We start from the raw sequence: 16,538 nt of genomic DNA, 5'->3' as shown, positions 1-16,538 counted from the left end.
TAAGTGGTAAAAGGAGATTTATTTTTATGTTACGAGGGAAAAAATGATAAAGACCGAACACATGAAGTATCTAGTATTGTTAAATTATGAAACATCCTAAAATGGGAATTATTCAAAGTGAGACTACTCAAAAATACCAGCTACCAACAAGTTTCATTTCACAAAAGTAGGAAAGTCATAAATGTATAGATTTATCTTAAACTTTGAAAACATAAAACTAAAATAGGAAATTTAAAAACATACATAACTTTTACCTTTGGGGAGGAACTGAACAGTAGCCACCAAATAAATTTGTCACATCTTACTTAGCAAATCCTACAAAGTTATTAGCCAAGTGGGTCATTAACTTTAATCCATATTTGACATAAAGGAATCTCCTCAAAATCCTGGCATATATTTAGCTGCCATCAGACATTTACAAATTTGAAAAAAAAAAAAAAAACCTTGCCAATTGGCCTTACACATAAAAATATGATGGGGGGCAGTGATACTGGATCTGAGTGAGAGGCTGTGGATCCCCTTTCCAAAGAGTTCCATTAAGACACAACTAACCCTCTTCTACAATCTCCCTCCATTTCTCCCTCCCTCTCACAAGAAAAACAAAAGCCAAGAGCCAAATCTGTTCAGAATCTAAGTAGGTAAAGTACACAAAAACATAAAAACACCGAAAATATTACTGTACCATTATTTCCACTTTAATATGTTTTCATTAGAACCACCATAAACTTTACTACCAGTGACTGTTTACGGTCTCCTAAATAGAAAATGACTGCCTTACAGAGTTGTCCTGATAACAAAATCATATAATGAATGTGAAAAGATTTGTAAATTTAAATTTCCTTTAAAATGTAAAGTATTATAGTCATAATGGACTTTTATTAATTTCCTTCAACCTATTTTTAGAATTGTAATGAAAGTAATCCTATGCAATTATTATACAACTGAAGGTGAACACAGATGCCATTCTATATACTTATTTTTTCCAATTTCTGTTTATAGAGCATCTACTATATACCAGGTACTGTTGTAAATGTTTTATACATTCAACACCTGTATGAGATACATATTATCCTCAACATTTACATATAAGAAATTCAGATAGGTTAAACTGGTTTAAATATAGATGGTAGTATTAAATGACTATCTCAAAAATTCTACTCTAAAATGATTTTCCCAAAGTTAATGATAAAGATGCACTTAAGAGCTATACTCGGGATGCCTGGGTGGCTCAGCGGTTTAGTGCTTGCCTTTGGCCCATGGCATGATCCTGAAGTCCTGGGATCGAATCCCACATCGGGCTCCCTGCATGAGCCTGCTTCTCCCTCTGCCTGTGTCTCTGTCTCTCTGTCTCTCATGAATAAATAAATACAAAATAAAAAAAAAAAGAGCTATACTCTGGCAAATGGTCAACAAATTAAACACAGGCTTGTTAGTGATGGCAAGCCCAGACAAAGCATTCAGTCTGGCCAGAAAATAGTACAGCTTAACTGGCCATCCATAGAAGGAAGCCATAGAGCACCAAGTTCTAAAGCCATCCAAAGATAAGCTTTGACTTGAAAGCAAAACCAAAAACAAAACCATCACTAGACTGAGAAACTTCAAATGTTAAATTTTAAAGCTATTATATAGGGATCCCTGGGTGGCGCAGTGGTTTGGCGCCTGCCTTTGGCCCGGGGCACGATCCTGGAGACCCAGGATCGAGTCCCACGTCGGGATCCCTGCGTGGAGCCTGCTTCTCCCTCTGCCTGTGTCTCTGCTTCTCTCTCTCTCTCTCTCTCTCTCTGTGACTATCATGAATAAAAAAAAAAAAAGCTATTATATAAATATCATTCTATCCATATTCTTTTCCAATTTAATCTTTTCATTCAACCGGTTTTTAGAATTATTCAAGGTGATCCACATGTGTAGTTCCTTCATTTTAATTGCTATACGGTATTTTATGAATAACCTAAAATTTATCGTTCATTTTCCTTGGAAGGATAGTCACATTTTACTTTTTTGCTATTACAAACAATTCTGCAGTGAATAAATTTGTGCATGTCTGTTTTTGTGAAAGGACAGATAGAAGTAAAACAGCTAAACGAGTATGATATAGATATTGACAAATCTTTCCATGCTCCTATGCAATGTGACTGCCACTCCACCCATCAAAAGGTGGATTTTATTTCCCCTAATGTTGAATTTGGGCTGGCTTTGTGACTTATTCTGACCAAAAAAAAAAAAAAAAAACTCAAGGAAGCTACACTATGTGATTTCAGAGCCCAGGCCTCAAAAGGCCTTGCAACTTCCACTTCTATTTCTTGGATAGTCCTCAGACAACCATGGAAGGAAGCCATGTACTCTAGTCTACTGGAAAATAAGAGGCCACATGGCCGAGAAACAGCAACACCGGGGCTGACAAACAGCATAAACTGCAAAATAGCTGAGTTTCTTGAAACTTCCAGCATAGTCAATATTCCAACTGAATGCAGCCTCACCAACAAGCCTAAGTGAAACAAGCAAAAGACGCACTGAGACAACCCACAGAATCAGGAGAAACAAGAAATCACTGTTTTAAGCCACTAAAGTTTGGGTTGGTTTGTTACACATGAGATAACTGACATTAACCATCTTCAACTTTTCTGGGTACTGTCAAACTGTTCTCCAAAGCAGTTACCAACTTAAATTCCCACACGATGGTATACTTTGTTCAATTACGTCTTTACAGAAAGTACAGAGATATGCATAGGAGAACAGTGCTTTAGATATGTATTTAAGATTTCTTTAAAAAATTTCTGGGACAGGGATCCCTGGGTGGCGCAGCGGTTTGGCGCCTGCCTTTGGCCCAGGGCGTGATCCTGGAGACCCGGGATCGAATCCCATATCAGGCTCCCGATGCATGGAGCCTGCTTCTCCCTCTGCCTGTGTCTCTGCCTCTCTCTCTCTCTCTCTCTCTATCATAAGTAAATAAATAAAAATTAAAAAAAAAAGAAAAAAAAAAAAAAAAAAAAAAAAAAAAAAAATTTCTGGGACAAATATGGCAAAATATTAATACCTATTAAATCTAAGTAGTAAGTACATGGATGTCTGTCAATCTGAAATATTTGAGCTTTTCTGTATACTTGAAATACTTCAAAATTAAGTATTTTTATAAGAATGTAATTCCTTTGTGATAAAACAATGCTTAGCAAATTTCTGAAAATTATAATTTTAATGAGCTTCCAAATGGAATATCCAGAGAATAAAGCAGTATTGTTACTACACTAATCCTCTGAGCACAACTTTTGTTTTAATACTAGTAAAGATGCTTTCTGTTTATACTATGTTATGCCCAAGTATAATGATATATTGAACAAAAATCTTCTTGATGTCTCAGAATATTTAAAAAATATTTTAGGGTCAACATATTCAGCAATTCTAATCACATAAGGTTGTAAAAGTAAAAGCTTGGGCTACACCTATATAAACTACAGGATCCAACTCAGTAAATCGTTTTCTAAAATTAAATTCCTTATGAAATGTTGTGAGTCTATCTCCTGCTTCCCTGTCATCCCCTAATCCTATTCTCTACTGTACCTAGGTCACTTTACCTGCTCCAAATCTTGTTATCTTTTCACTTGCCTTTGGCCACTTCAGCTTTGGCTTTTCCCTATCTCTGGTCTCCTCCATCTAATATTCTTGCACCTATCAAATCTAGCTTTCTTAGCCCAAACACCAATTACACGACTACAATGAACTTTAAAATTCTTGGCTGATTAGAGAATCTAATAATATCTTTAAACTTCTTTTAGTAATCCAGATCTTTCTATGCGATGGTAGTTTTTTGAAATTTGAGGTTTTATTATAATTATCTATACAAATGGCTCTGTTAAAGTATATCTGATGACGTTTTATACCTTTTCTCCCCCCAAATAGCAGGTGATTAATCAATTGTTAAGTCCTTATTTTAAAGTTACCCAAATTGCAGCTTCTTCAAAGACTAAAATAATATGAGCTATAACAATAGATTACCTAGTATACCATTTCAAGTTCTAGAAAATGTTTTTCATCCAACAGGTTTCCAAAGTATTTCAAGAAATAAGAAAAATGACCCCACTTATCTATAAATACCTGCCATACTATTTCATTGAGCTCGCATCAGGATCAAATGAAATAATGTCATGATAATCCTAAGCAAAAGTAGAGTCTAGTAATGTCTAAGAAAGGGGTGCCATGGGATCCCCGGGTGGCTCAGCGGTTTAATGCCTGCATTCAGCCCAGGGTGTGATCTTGGGAGTCCCAGGATCGAGTCCCACATCTGGCTCCCTGCATGGAGTCTGCTTCTCCCTCTGCCTATGTCTCTGCCTCTCTCTCTCTCATGAATAAATAAATAAAATCTTAAAAAAAAAAAAAAAAAGAGGGGTGCCATGGCTGACTCAGTCAGTGGAACATGCAACTTTATCTCAGGGTTTGAGTTTAAGCCTCATGCTGGGTACAGAGATTATTAAAAAAATAATAAACTTAGAAATGTCTAAGAAACATTCTTAGAAATGTCTAAGAAAGTTCTCTAATTCCATCTTTTAACTAGAGCCCTCTCTAGGGTCTGTTTGGCAATGAGGGGGAAGAGGTGTCCTCTATTTTTGGTACTGTGTTAATACAAAACTCCTCTGCTACCTCGTTTAATTCTAAAGACAGCCCTATGAGCTAGGCAGTACTTGGAGAGGTTACTAATTTACCAAGGTTACACAAGCGGCAAATGGGGGTTCAAATCTCACTATGTCTGACTGTAAAGGCTATGTTCTTTCTATTGTGTCATGCTAGAAGAAAATGTTCTGCACTCAGACCCACCTGAGCTCTCCTATTTGGAGAGATGTAACCTTAAACCTTTTTGTCCTGTTTCCTTCCAGGCTCCAAGCAACCTGTATGCCCAAGGAATTCTGCTAGATAAAGGGATCTGCTTTGAGCTTCCCTTCCCTTTTCTATTCATCCAGGATCATCACAATTTCTAAAACAGCAACACTCAGCATCCCCAAACAATCCTAGCTCCCAGAAGGAACAACAATGATACCTCCAAACAAAAAAGCAAAAAATTAAAATATAAAATAAAGTAAAGTAAAGTAAAATAAAATAAAATAAAATAAAATAAAATAAATAAAATAGAGATTCAAGAGACCTGGAGATAAAAATTAAATTTAAAAAGAGACCTAGAGGGATCCCTGGGTGGCGCAGCGGTTTAGCGCCTGCCTTTGGCCCAGGGCGCGATCCTGGAGACCCGGGATCGAATCCCACGTCGGGCTCCCGGTGCATGGAGCCTGCTTCTCCCTCTGCCTGTGTCTCTGCCTCTCTCTCTCTCTCTCTCACTGTGTGCCTATCATAAATAAATAAAATAAAATAAAAAATTAAAAAAAAATAAAAAGAGACCTAGAGATCAGAGGAAAAAAAAAAAAAAAAGCACAAACTTTGGAGTCCATGATAGTTAAAATCCTAACTCACTAGTTTCCTCATCTGTGGAATACTACAAATCTCTTCACAGAGCTGCTGGAAGGAATCAACAAAATGATGAACATTAAGGAACCATCCATGAGAACAGCATTAGTAAGTCTTTTGCAAAATTCTTCTCTATTTCTGAACAATGTCCACTGTTATCCTGTGGACACAAGTCACAGAAAAAAAAATTTTCTGGGCAGCCCAGGTGGCTCAGTGGTTTAGCACCACCTTCAGCCCAGGGTGTGATCCTGGAGACCCAGGATCAAGTCCTACATCAGGCTCCCTGCATGGAGCCTGCTTCTCCCTCTGCCTGTCTCTGCCCCCCCCCGCCACCCCTCCTCTGTCTCTCATGAATAAATAAATAAAATCTTTAAAACAACAACAACAACAAAAAAAAAAACACAACTTTTTTTCCTTAAGGGGCGCCTGGCTGGTTCAGTTAGCAGAGATGTGACACCTGATCTCGGGGTCACTGAGTTCAAGCCTTGCATTGGGTGTAGAGCTTAATTAATTAGAGAAAAAAATTCTCCTTGAAATTTAAGAAACTTTAAGCACAGTTCCAACTAAAATTTATCTTTGCAGATGAATAGACGTATGTACTCTTTGGGATCAGAAAATGAAATCCACCTTGCTAAACACATTTCCCCTTTTCTCTCAGCTACATGGAAACCATCTAAACTGGGTGTCCACTGGTTATCTTCTCATCAAAATCCTGGACATTTCCACCTCCTCTGAATGCTTCAAATAACTTCTGTTTTTATTCCTAATCATTTCCCTTTATTTCATCTTGTATATTGGAAGTCAGGCATAAATACAGACAAATCATATGTTAAGCAAAAGAGAAAATTAGAAGGCATCCCAATCAAATGCTGGAGTTCCTCAAGGCCCAGATCTAGGTCTAAGTCCCTCTGTTATATGTGGGTATAAATGTGTATAAACAGGGCGCCTGGGTGGCTCAGTCAGTTAAGTGTCCAACTCTTGATTTCAGCTCAGGTCATGATCTCAGGGTTGTGGGATCAAGCCCCGTGACTGGACTCCACCCTCAGCCAGGAGCCCACTTCTCTTCTCTGCCCCAATTCCTGTCCATGGCTGTCTGTCGGTCTGTCTCTCTCTCTAAAAGAAATTCTTTTAAAAATCTTTAAAACATTAAAAAAAGGTATGTGCATACTTTTTCTCTTAAAGATGTTATCTATCTTCAAGGCGATTCCAAGCTAGATGCTGAACACTCTCCCAAATTTTTATATCCAGCTCAGGCCCCTCTGCTACATCTAGAGCTGTACCCAACAAGGCTCCTCAACCAACTATAAGATGTCTCCACTTGGATGCCTCAAAAGCATCCTAAAATCCAAATTTCTAGCCAAACTCATAATCTCTTCCCCCAAACCTTGTCCTTCTCCAGTGTTCCCTTAGTTACAGGTGTACCCCTGCAACATTAGGTAATTAGAATTGTCAAATGTCATCAAGATAACAGCCAATACTTGCTGGGCACTTCCTATTTACTACCACTAATCATATATTAACTCATTTAGTATGTTTAAAACAACCTTATCAGGTGGGTAGTAGTTACAAAGAACCAAGGCACAGAAAGTGCCTCATAAATTAGAAATACGATATGTATCATATATCACGACAGCATATATATATGCTAAGAATGAAATGTATTATATGCTCTCATAACATGTTCTTTTCAGTATTTCCCTGAGGGACATTTTTTATTAATGTCTTTCTTGCACATAAACTGCCCCTTAGAGTACGTGGAAATCACGACAGTTTTTGCTCACAACTCAGTATCCTCAGTGCCTGGCATAGAGGCCAGTATGTAGAACCTCAAAAAGTATCTGAATTTAAAAAAAAAAAGACTTTGAGACAGAGAGTGCACATGCTCATGAGTGGGGGGAGGGGCAGTGGGAGAGGGAGAAGCAGACTCCCCACTAAGCAGAGAGCCCAACACAGGGCTCAATCCCAGGACCTGAGATCAAGACCTAAATCAAAGTCAGATGCTTAACTGACTGAGCCATCCAGGCATCCCTGAATATTCTTGAATGAATAACTGTGAGGATTAAATGAGATAATACAAAGCACCTGGTTTATAACTGGTTAGAGCTCTCTCTTCACTTCCCCTGTATTTTTTAAGATCAACTTTATTGAAATATAATTTATATACAACAAAATGCACTCATTATAAAGGTACAGTTTGGTGAGTTTTTACCAAATGTACACATCTATAACCACCACCACAACTAAGGCTTTTTTCTGTCAAAAAGCCTTCCCTCATGGCCAGTCCCAGCCAATCCCTACTGCACTACCAGCCCGGAGCAGATGCTGATCTGCTGTCACACCAGAGATTAGTTTTGCCTGATCTAGAAGTTCATTGTAAATGGAAAATACAACATATACTCTTTTGTACCTGATCCATTTTGCTCAGCAAGTCTTTGATATTTGTCCATGTTATGTTTATCAGAGGTACATCGTTTTATTGTTTAATATTTCATTACATGAATGTATACTACAGTTTGCTTATTTATCTGTCCACTGATGGGACATTTAGACTGTTTCTGGTTTGGGACCATTGACAACAAAAGTGCTATGAACACTTTTCGTGAAAATGTATTTTCATTTCTCTTGCAGAAACATCAGAAGTGGAATTCCTGAACTGAATGATTAGCATGAACTTTACTTCCTAAGAAGCTACCAAACTGTTTTCCAAAGTAGACACATTAACAAGGTATGCAAGTTCCAGTTGTTTTTCATGTTCACCAATACTTAATGCTGTGAAGTGTTATATTCTGATGTCTAATTTACCAAATTTTTTTTTTTTTTTATAATATACACTTTCTGGGAGGCCTGGGTGGCTCAGTGGTTGAGTGTCTGCCTTTGGCTCAGGTCGTGATCCTGGGGTCCTGGGGTTGAGTCCCATAGCAGGCTCTCTGCAGGGAGCCTGCCTTCTCCCTCTGTCGCTCTGTCTCTCGTGAATAAATAAATAAAATATTCAAAAACAAATATGCTTCCTGTGGCATAAGGAATATCTGCCTACTCCACAGCTTGGACTTCTCTTAGCTTCTTGAAACTGTGTTAAGTTTTCAACAAATTTGAAAAAAATTCACCCATTATCTTTTTCAATTTTTTTTCTGCTTCCCTATCTTTTTTTTTTTTTTTTTTGAGACAAAAACCACATGTTAAACCACCTAGTACTGCCCCAAGTCAAAAAGCCTCTATTCATTTTTTTTCAGTTGTTTCTGTATGCTTCAGTTCAGGTACACTCTTGCTCTATCTTCTAGGGTGCTAACTTTTCTTTACAGTATTCTGCTATTCATCTCACAAAGTGAATTTTTCATTTTAGATATATTTTTCAGCTTTTTAAGTTCCATTTTTTTAAAAAGTAAGCTTGAAAGCAGGGCTTGACTATAGTAATCCTGTAGGCTCAACAATGAAAATGTATTGGTAATAAGGAGATAAATGTTCATTTTAGTTAGAAAACAAAAAAAGGATCAGATGGAGCTTGAATAAATGTTCCCTATATTCATACATGTGTCATTAATTTGGAAATGTATGGCATGCTAACATGATTGATAAAATATAAATTTTAAAGCATTAAAAAAACATAACTTGCCATTATTGACATCCCCCAGTATTGCTAGTTCTACAATACAGAAATTATTTTGTTCTGTAGAGTTTAGAAATCTTATACATCAATGCACTTTTTGCACACTTTCTATGGCAGGCTATAAACACAGTAAGTGCTCCAATACTTAACTCACTTTAATGCTTTCAAGAAATCAAGAGTCCTTTGCAACCACCTTTCACAGTAAATAAAATTGCACAATAAATTAAGATTGAAAGTGGTTTACAAAAAAAAAAAAAAAAGTGGTTTACATGCAAAACCACCTCCTTTTCAGTCCTTGAAAATACCAGGTTTACTAAAGTGGCCTATTTCAACAAGCACAAGAAGAAATACCTTACATGTCAGTGAAATATCACACAGTATTCCAACTACAATACATCAACTTTTAAAAGAACTGACCAGTGCAAAAGATCTACCACAATCCATTCATTTAAAAAAGTTATCATATCCTACCTTAGAAATTGTTAACACCATACAAATCAAAACTAAGAACAACTGTTTCCTCTTTCAATGTTAAATTCTGCCCTTCAAAACAGAAGCCTCTTAGCTGAGATTGTGGGAAGGGCCTACTAAGAGTAAAATTTGTTTAAAAGTTTCCAATAATTAAAAGGAGAATTTTACCCTTCAAGGAGTAGTTTCATGATTCATATAGAATGAAATTTAAAAACTGTCAGAACATGGGCACCCCTGGTGGCGCAGCGGTTTAGCGCCGCCTGCAGCCTGGGGTCTGATCCTGGAGACCCAGGATCAAGTCCCCTGTCAGGCTCCCTGCATGGAGCCCGCTTCTCCCTCTGCCTGTGTCTCTGCCTCTCAGTCTCTCTCTCTCTCTGAATAAATAAATTAAAAAAAAAAAGTTTAAAAAAAATAAAAACTGTCAGAACATATACCTTCTTTAAATAAATCTTAATTTTTTAAAAATTTTTTTTTATTTATTTATGATAGTCACACAGGGAGAGAGAGAGAGAGAGAGGCAGAGACACAGGCAGAGGGAGAAGCAGGCTCCATGCACCAGGAGCCCGATGTGGGATTCGATCCCGGGTCTCCAGGATCGCGCCCTGGGCCAAAGGCAGGCGCCAAACCGCTGCGCCACCCAGGGATCCCTAAATCTTAATTTTTGCCTTTGTCTTCAACTGAAATATTTAAAATTGCTCCATAATCCCATTACAGATTATCTGAATTTCATGCCATAAATACATTTAAGTATGTAAGACAATTTTTTCTTCAATAGACATATTTTATAAGCTACCATCTTTTTTTTTTTTTAAGATTGGAGAGGGAGAGGGAGAATCTCAAGCAATTCCCAGCTAAGCACAGAGCCCGATGCAGGACTTGATCCCATAACCCGCAAGTTCATGACTTGAGCCGAAAAACAGAGTCCAATGCTTAACTGAGACACCCGGGTACCCCTAAACTACCATCTTTTCACAGTTGACTGGAAATAAATTTGTAAAAGCCAAGCCTTAACTTTTGCAATAGACATGTCATAAAAACTGAAATGTGCAGGGGAGGGGCAGTTAGGAAATTTTCTTGTAATTTCTGATTAAGCTAGATGAATTGGCAGACATCGAAGGACAGCACTGTATACCTATTATGGAAAGTAATCATCAAGACCTCAGCTCCCAGAGACTTCCTCTCTGCCACAGGCAACTCAGCAATGACCCAAGGAACAAACAATTCCTTCCAAGCCAGGGGAATCCCTGAACCTACACTCATGGTTCCCAAAGTCTTACTTCCCTTTTCTTTTGGGCTGACATTTTATAACAGTGATTGGACCACAATATCACATTCCACCATAAGATGCTTATATCTCTAACACAATGCGGCCTAAAATTCATCAAGTTATAGACTTAAAACAAGTTCGTTTTTCCCAATTCATCACTCTAGTAAGCTTAAGATTCTGTTTATTGTATTGTAGTGACAACCACTTACTGAACAGGCACTATGTGATAAGCACTTCAATATGCCATGCAATTGTGTTTTTTCTTCACAGATGTTATTATTACCCCCACCTGTAGATGAAAGAACAGTTAATGAAATTATCTGCCTAAGATCACACAGCCACTGGCTATACACATTTTACATGCTAATGAAAACACTGCTCTTAACTTCTATACCCCCAACATCTAACATGCACTCAAATATCTGTCCAACAAATAAATGGTAGCATCGCATGCAAGTGTTTTGTGATCAAATGGTACCTCTCTCCACCAGGAGGAGTTTGGAAATGTACGGAACATTTTCGGTTCTCCCAACATGGAGGCTACTAACTGCATTTAGTGAAGCGGGCGGCCACACAACAGACAATTCTGTCCAAAACTGCCAGTAGGTAGCACCCAGACAAAAACACTGAACTATAGCCCAGTTCATAAAGAAAACCCTTTATGGTAAAGTGAACCCACCTATTAATCAGCTTAATTTACAAATAACTTCCTATTCATCAACAATTTGCTTGCAGTATCTTTAAAAATACACCAGTTTCTTTCTATAAAACACCATTTTTGTACTTGCAAATCTACACACACCTTATTTTAGATAAAGAGCAAATGCTCTTTCATCCTCTGCTATAACCAAAGCACCTCTCCTCCACTGCCTACCTGGCTCCTTTTTAAACTCAATAAATGTATAGCAGATTCACACAGTGATATAACATTAGAAGTATATTTCCCACGAAAAATAATTTTGCTTCATTATCAAGATTATATTTTGAAATTTCTAGTTCCAAGGGTCACTTGTGTCAGTAAGAAATTTTAGAATGCACCAAGCTACCTTTCCAAGGGCACTATATTAATGGTTTCTACTATGTCTTAAAAATGTCAATGAATGAGACTCTAACATGAATTAGTTTATAACTAAAATAGCGTATAATTCCACATCCAAAGGGTGAAAAAGGTCGGGAAGCCCCGGGTGGCTCAGCGGTTTAGCACCTGCCTCCAGCCCAGGGCATGATCCTGGAGTCCCAGGATCGTGTCCCACATCAGGCTCCCTGTGAGGAGCCTGCTTCTCCCTCTGCCTGTGTCTCTGCCTCTCTGTGTGTCTCTCATGAATAAATAAATAAAATCTTTTTTTTTTTTTAAAGGTGAAAAAGATTTACTTCTGCAGACAGATCAAAATACATACAAGCATAAAATTTAACTAGGAGATACTTAAAACCATAGGTACCCCTAAACAGACTCAAGTTCAATAGGAAGACTGCTTCTGAACTGGTGGACTACAAAGCAATTCTTCTGCAAAGGTTTATTTTGGCATTCCAGTTTTGTTCTTTGGCCAATGGAATCATTTCATTAGTTATGGAAATAATCACAGAATCAAATTTTTGAAGTCCTAAATTTTTCTTTTTCGGTTGTAAAAGCCAGTGTAAATGTGGCTGCTAAGACTGATATGCCAACAATTAAAAACAAGTATCTCGGGATCCCTGGGTGGCACAGCGGTTTGGCGCCTGCCTTTGGCCCAGGGCGCGATCCTGGAGACCCGGGATCGAATCCCACGTCGGGCTCCCGGTGCATGGAGCCTGCTTCTCCCTCTGCCTATGTCTGCCTCTCAATCTCTCTCTATCATAAATAAATAAAGATCTTAAAAAAATAAAAAAACAAGTATCTCCTGCCCAGTTTTAAAAGCAGAATTACACTAATTACCTAGCTCTCAGCATTTACTTCAGTCAGATCCTGAGTACTGTTTCTTTAGATTTTATCTAGTCCCTGCAAGATACACCAAAAGAGAAAAGGATCTGGGAGTTCTAAGACACAACCTCAAGGCTCAGTCTTCGGCACAACTTGAGACTTGCTTGTTGCCAAAGAACTGTGATTGACAACCTAAGCACTTTGAGCTCCACTTTGTTGCTCATTATCTCCACCAGCTGAACTGTGAATTGACTAGCTTTACCCAAGCTTACAGAAAAGCAGTTTTTAAAACACTGACCACTACTGCCAAATCCTTTGACGGTGTCCTAATCGAAAAAGTTCACCAAAAGTGCTGAATCAAAGATTACAACTTACTTCAGGAAACTCATCCTTCTCTCTAGATATGATTGTGGTTAAGTATTATGTAGGTAATCAGCAGGAACAATACACCAGCAGTCAGCACACTGTGGCACTTATGCCAGACTGAGATAAATCTGTTTCTAGTTCCAAGGGTCTGGATAGGTTCCTATCCATAAAATGAAATGCATTTTCATCTACTCTCACTCAAAGACCTATGAGAACAAAATAAACATGAAAGGTAATGGAATCCACTCTGTTACTCTTATTCAATAAAAGGTATTGAGGAGGAGATAACATTACCAAAGGATAAGTCTGGAAGGCCAGAACAGATTTTTACAAAGGAATCTCCAGTCAACCCCCAAATGATCCAGCCTCCCCTGTCAAGGCTGCTGAGGGGGTAGTTATAACTGTACCTCAGTGAAGGGTCAAAATGGAATCTAATCATTCTCTCCCTTCCCCAACTCCTTAGCTCTTCCAGAAGTGAATATGGTTAAAACTCCTTAATTCCTTAGTGGAGAAAGAAGGTATCCTGCCTTCAAATCCTTCGCTGGCTCTCCATTTCCTATAGGAGGAAACTTAAATTGCTTTGCCATCTCTTGGCAGGAATTACAACAACGTCCTCCCAAAGTGATTTCCCCTCATTCACTTTTGCCCCCTCCACATTCTCTACAAAAATTAAAAAAAAAAAAAAAAAACATGTCTAACTCACTCTACTATCATTTTCACTGGCTTCCCTTTGCTTTTAGGATAAAAGCCCTGCTGGGCCTGATCCCAGCCTTCCCCTGTCTCTCTCACATAGTTCCCTCCAGATTCGACCCTGCTAGTACCCCTACAACTTCTCAAAAGCTTTATTCCTCTTCACATCTCAGGGCATTGACATACGCTGTTCCTTCTGTATGGAACATTTTCACTCACACCTTCACATCCTTTATAGCCTCTTTTCAGATGTCAGTTTGAAAGTTATATGCACGAAAAAGTCTATTTTGAACTTTCTATGAAGGCCATGTCCTTTGCAAACTTTCATACCACTCTTATTTCTTCCAAGCACATTTTACACTTGCATAATTATTTATTAAAACCCATCTCCCCCACTTGACTGTAGCTCTATGACAGAGATCCTGTTTTCTAAATCTCAGTACCAGCATAGTATTTGGTATACAGCTCAATATAGATCAGTTGCATGAATGAGTAAATATCATCCAAAGCTTTCATTATCTGACCTCAACTTTATTTTTCACTTCTCTGCAATTCAAATCCACCACAAACCTAGACTTTTAACTCCCCTAGGTGCACTCTTTCTTCTCATCTTCAGGCCTTCTAATCCTGTGGCTTTCCCTGCCTAGAAAGTTCTCGTTTCTCACCACCGGTTCAAATCCCACTGGCTTGCAAAGCTCCAACCCCAGTTATCTTTCCTCCAGGATATTTCCTGATAGCGTCAGTTCATACCTCTGTCCCTGCTCCACAATTCCAAAGTACTTGGCATTTTTTTTTTTATAATTACATATAACCTCAACGTGTCGTGTGTGTCTCAGCCTTGGTGGTTACTCCTAAGGCTGAACTGTTTACAGCCCCACTCCTGCACTCCCAGAGCAGTGCTAAGTACTGAGCTCTCACTGAAATATTTGATTTTTCCCTAACATACCAGCTTTTTCCTCTGAAAAGAATAAGAGCTTCTCTTTACTCGTTTCTCAGGTGATTCAATTTGCCTTATGTGACTCTCCCCTCAAGTTCCTTTACGGGGGTTTCTTGCCTATCCTTCCCCCATCCTAACAAAAGATGATTTGAGTTCTCTGGATTCTTGTCCTTCCCCTTGCCTACAAAGACCCTGCATCCTCTGTGAGAGTCCAGTGCCTACAGCGAGGGGCTCCCAGACCTCTGTACTCACAAGCGCGTACACCCAGTGAAGGCTCTAGAGCTCGCTGTGACCTCACACACACCACCCCAGATCCCCATCTGGGCCACTCTGTCACATTTCATCCCTCTCGATCAAGGGGCGTGGATTCGCTTCCCGCCTCACCCCCCCCCCCCCCCCGCATCCCTTTCTAACGAGAAATGTCCTAGACCCGCAGTGTTTCTCCTTCTGCCTCGGCTACTAGAGCCATTTCTTTTTCCCTTCTTCCTCTTCCTCAGAAAAAGAACCCACGCGCAAGATTTCAACAAACCGGCGTCGAGAAAACAGACACAACCACCCGGCCAGCTTCAACGCCACAGCCTCGGCCCCTGCACCCACCCCCGTTCCTCCCGGACGGCGACCGCGGTGCAAGGTTCGGCCCGACCAGGACTCCCCACCCGGGGCCACCATCGCTCACTGACCCAGGAAGCTGTCAAACAGCGAAGTGGCTTCACTAACAGCTACGGAGGCGGACAGCCTTGCGGACGTTAACGGCTCAGCGCTCCATCCCTCCCGGCCCTAAGCGGCGGCCTCACGGCTCTCCGACCCCAGCGCCTACGGAGCAAGTCACGTGCCAGCCGGAGCAGTCAGCTGACCGCGGCGCGCGCCGCTTCGCCTACGCGCGCGCCACTGCGCAGCCGCCGCCGCCGCCGCCGCCGCCGCCGCCGCGACCGTCCGCCGAGGGCGGGGCGGGGCGGCGCTTCCGACAGCCTGGGAGCCCCGGAGGGCTGGGGGCCGCGGCTCGGGCGGGGTCGGGTAGCCGCCCGCGCCGGGCCCTGGCGCCGTCTGGCCCGCCCCTGGTGACCGTCACCGCCAGCGTCCCCGACGCGACCCCGCTTTTTCAGGTTTCTGCGGGTCGGGCTTTGTGCCCCGCAGCCGACACGGGCTGCTCCACGCGGGGTTTCTGCGGGCGGCCCCGTTTTCTGAGTAATAGCCTTAATCGTTTACTTCAGCTGATTCACATTTTCCTTCCGGTCCACTTCCAGTTAATTCCAGAAATGTTCGTGGAGCATTCGCTGCGCACTGCGGGCATGCTGCTCTATCTCCCAGAGCGATGCACTTCTTGCCCTGAGAGGGCACGTTATCTAGTTCGGGAGTATGTGTGGCGTGTGGTAAACATCACAATAGTTGAAACCACGTTACATGACGGGGAACCAAGAAAGGTTTCGGGACAGAGATGTGGACGAGGAAAAGCACATCCTGGGGGCTGGGGGCGGGGGAGGTGGTGGGAGAGAAGAAGGTAGCAAGCGCTCTTCGGAACCTGCGTATTTCTTTGGCTTGGGAAAATAAAGAGGTCATATGCTCATTTAGAACTTAGTTTTAGAAACGATAGAGAACCTTAGGATTTTCTAGTCTCTTTTTAGATTTGTAGATGAAGAAAGTGAAGAACCAGAGGTCACAGAGCTGGTTAGCGCAGGGGCATAAACATACCTGCCTTAAATTCCGGCTGTACTACTCCTAACTGTGTGACCTCAGGCCGCTAACGTTCAGCCTTCTTCACCACAAAACGGTGGTCACGATACACACCTTTTAGACGTATTGTGAGGGTTGAAGGAAGTATGCAGTTAGCACAGTGTCTGGCAGAGGAAACACCCAGGAAAGG

The 16,538-nt window shown here is 40.5% G+C and overlaps 1 protein-coding gene across 4 annotated transcripts in view; it reads right to left on the bottom strand.

Annotated features, from left to right (window-relative positions):
• Window positions 1–16,001, bottom strand: part of ATP6V1C1 (ATPase H+ transporting V1 subunit C1) — a 60,289-nt gene extending 44,288 nt beyond the window's left edge. For 2 of the 4 annotated variants that reach the window (XM_025450350.3, XM_025450353.3), the window contains exon 1: window positions 15,358–15,534. The gene's annotated coding sequence lies outside the window, so the exon portion shown is untranslated. Of the gene's footprint in view, window positions 1–10,996; window positions 11,077–15,357; window positions 15,535–15,883 lie in introns of those variants that run through there. The other 2 variants (XM_025450351.3, XM_025450352.3) reach the window with 2 other exon arrangements.
• Window positions 16,002–16,538: the final 537 nt, after the last annotated feature.

Source organism: Canis lupus, chromosome 13, assembly GCF_003254725.2.
Source record: "Canis lupus dingo isolate Sandy chromosome 13, ASM325472v2, whole genome shotgun sequence".
NCBI classification, from domain to species: domain Eukaryota; kingdom Metazoa; phylum Chordata; class Mammalia; order Carnivora; family Canidae; genus Canis; species Canis lupus.
The sequence above is the reverse complement of the archived record's forward strand: the minus strand, read 5'-3'. Positions and strand labels throughout refer to the sequence as shown.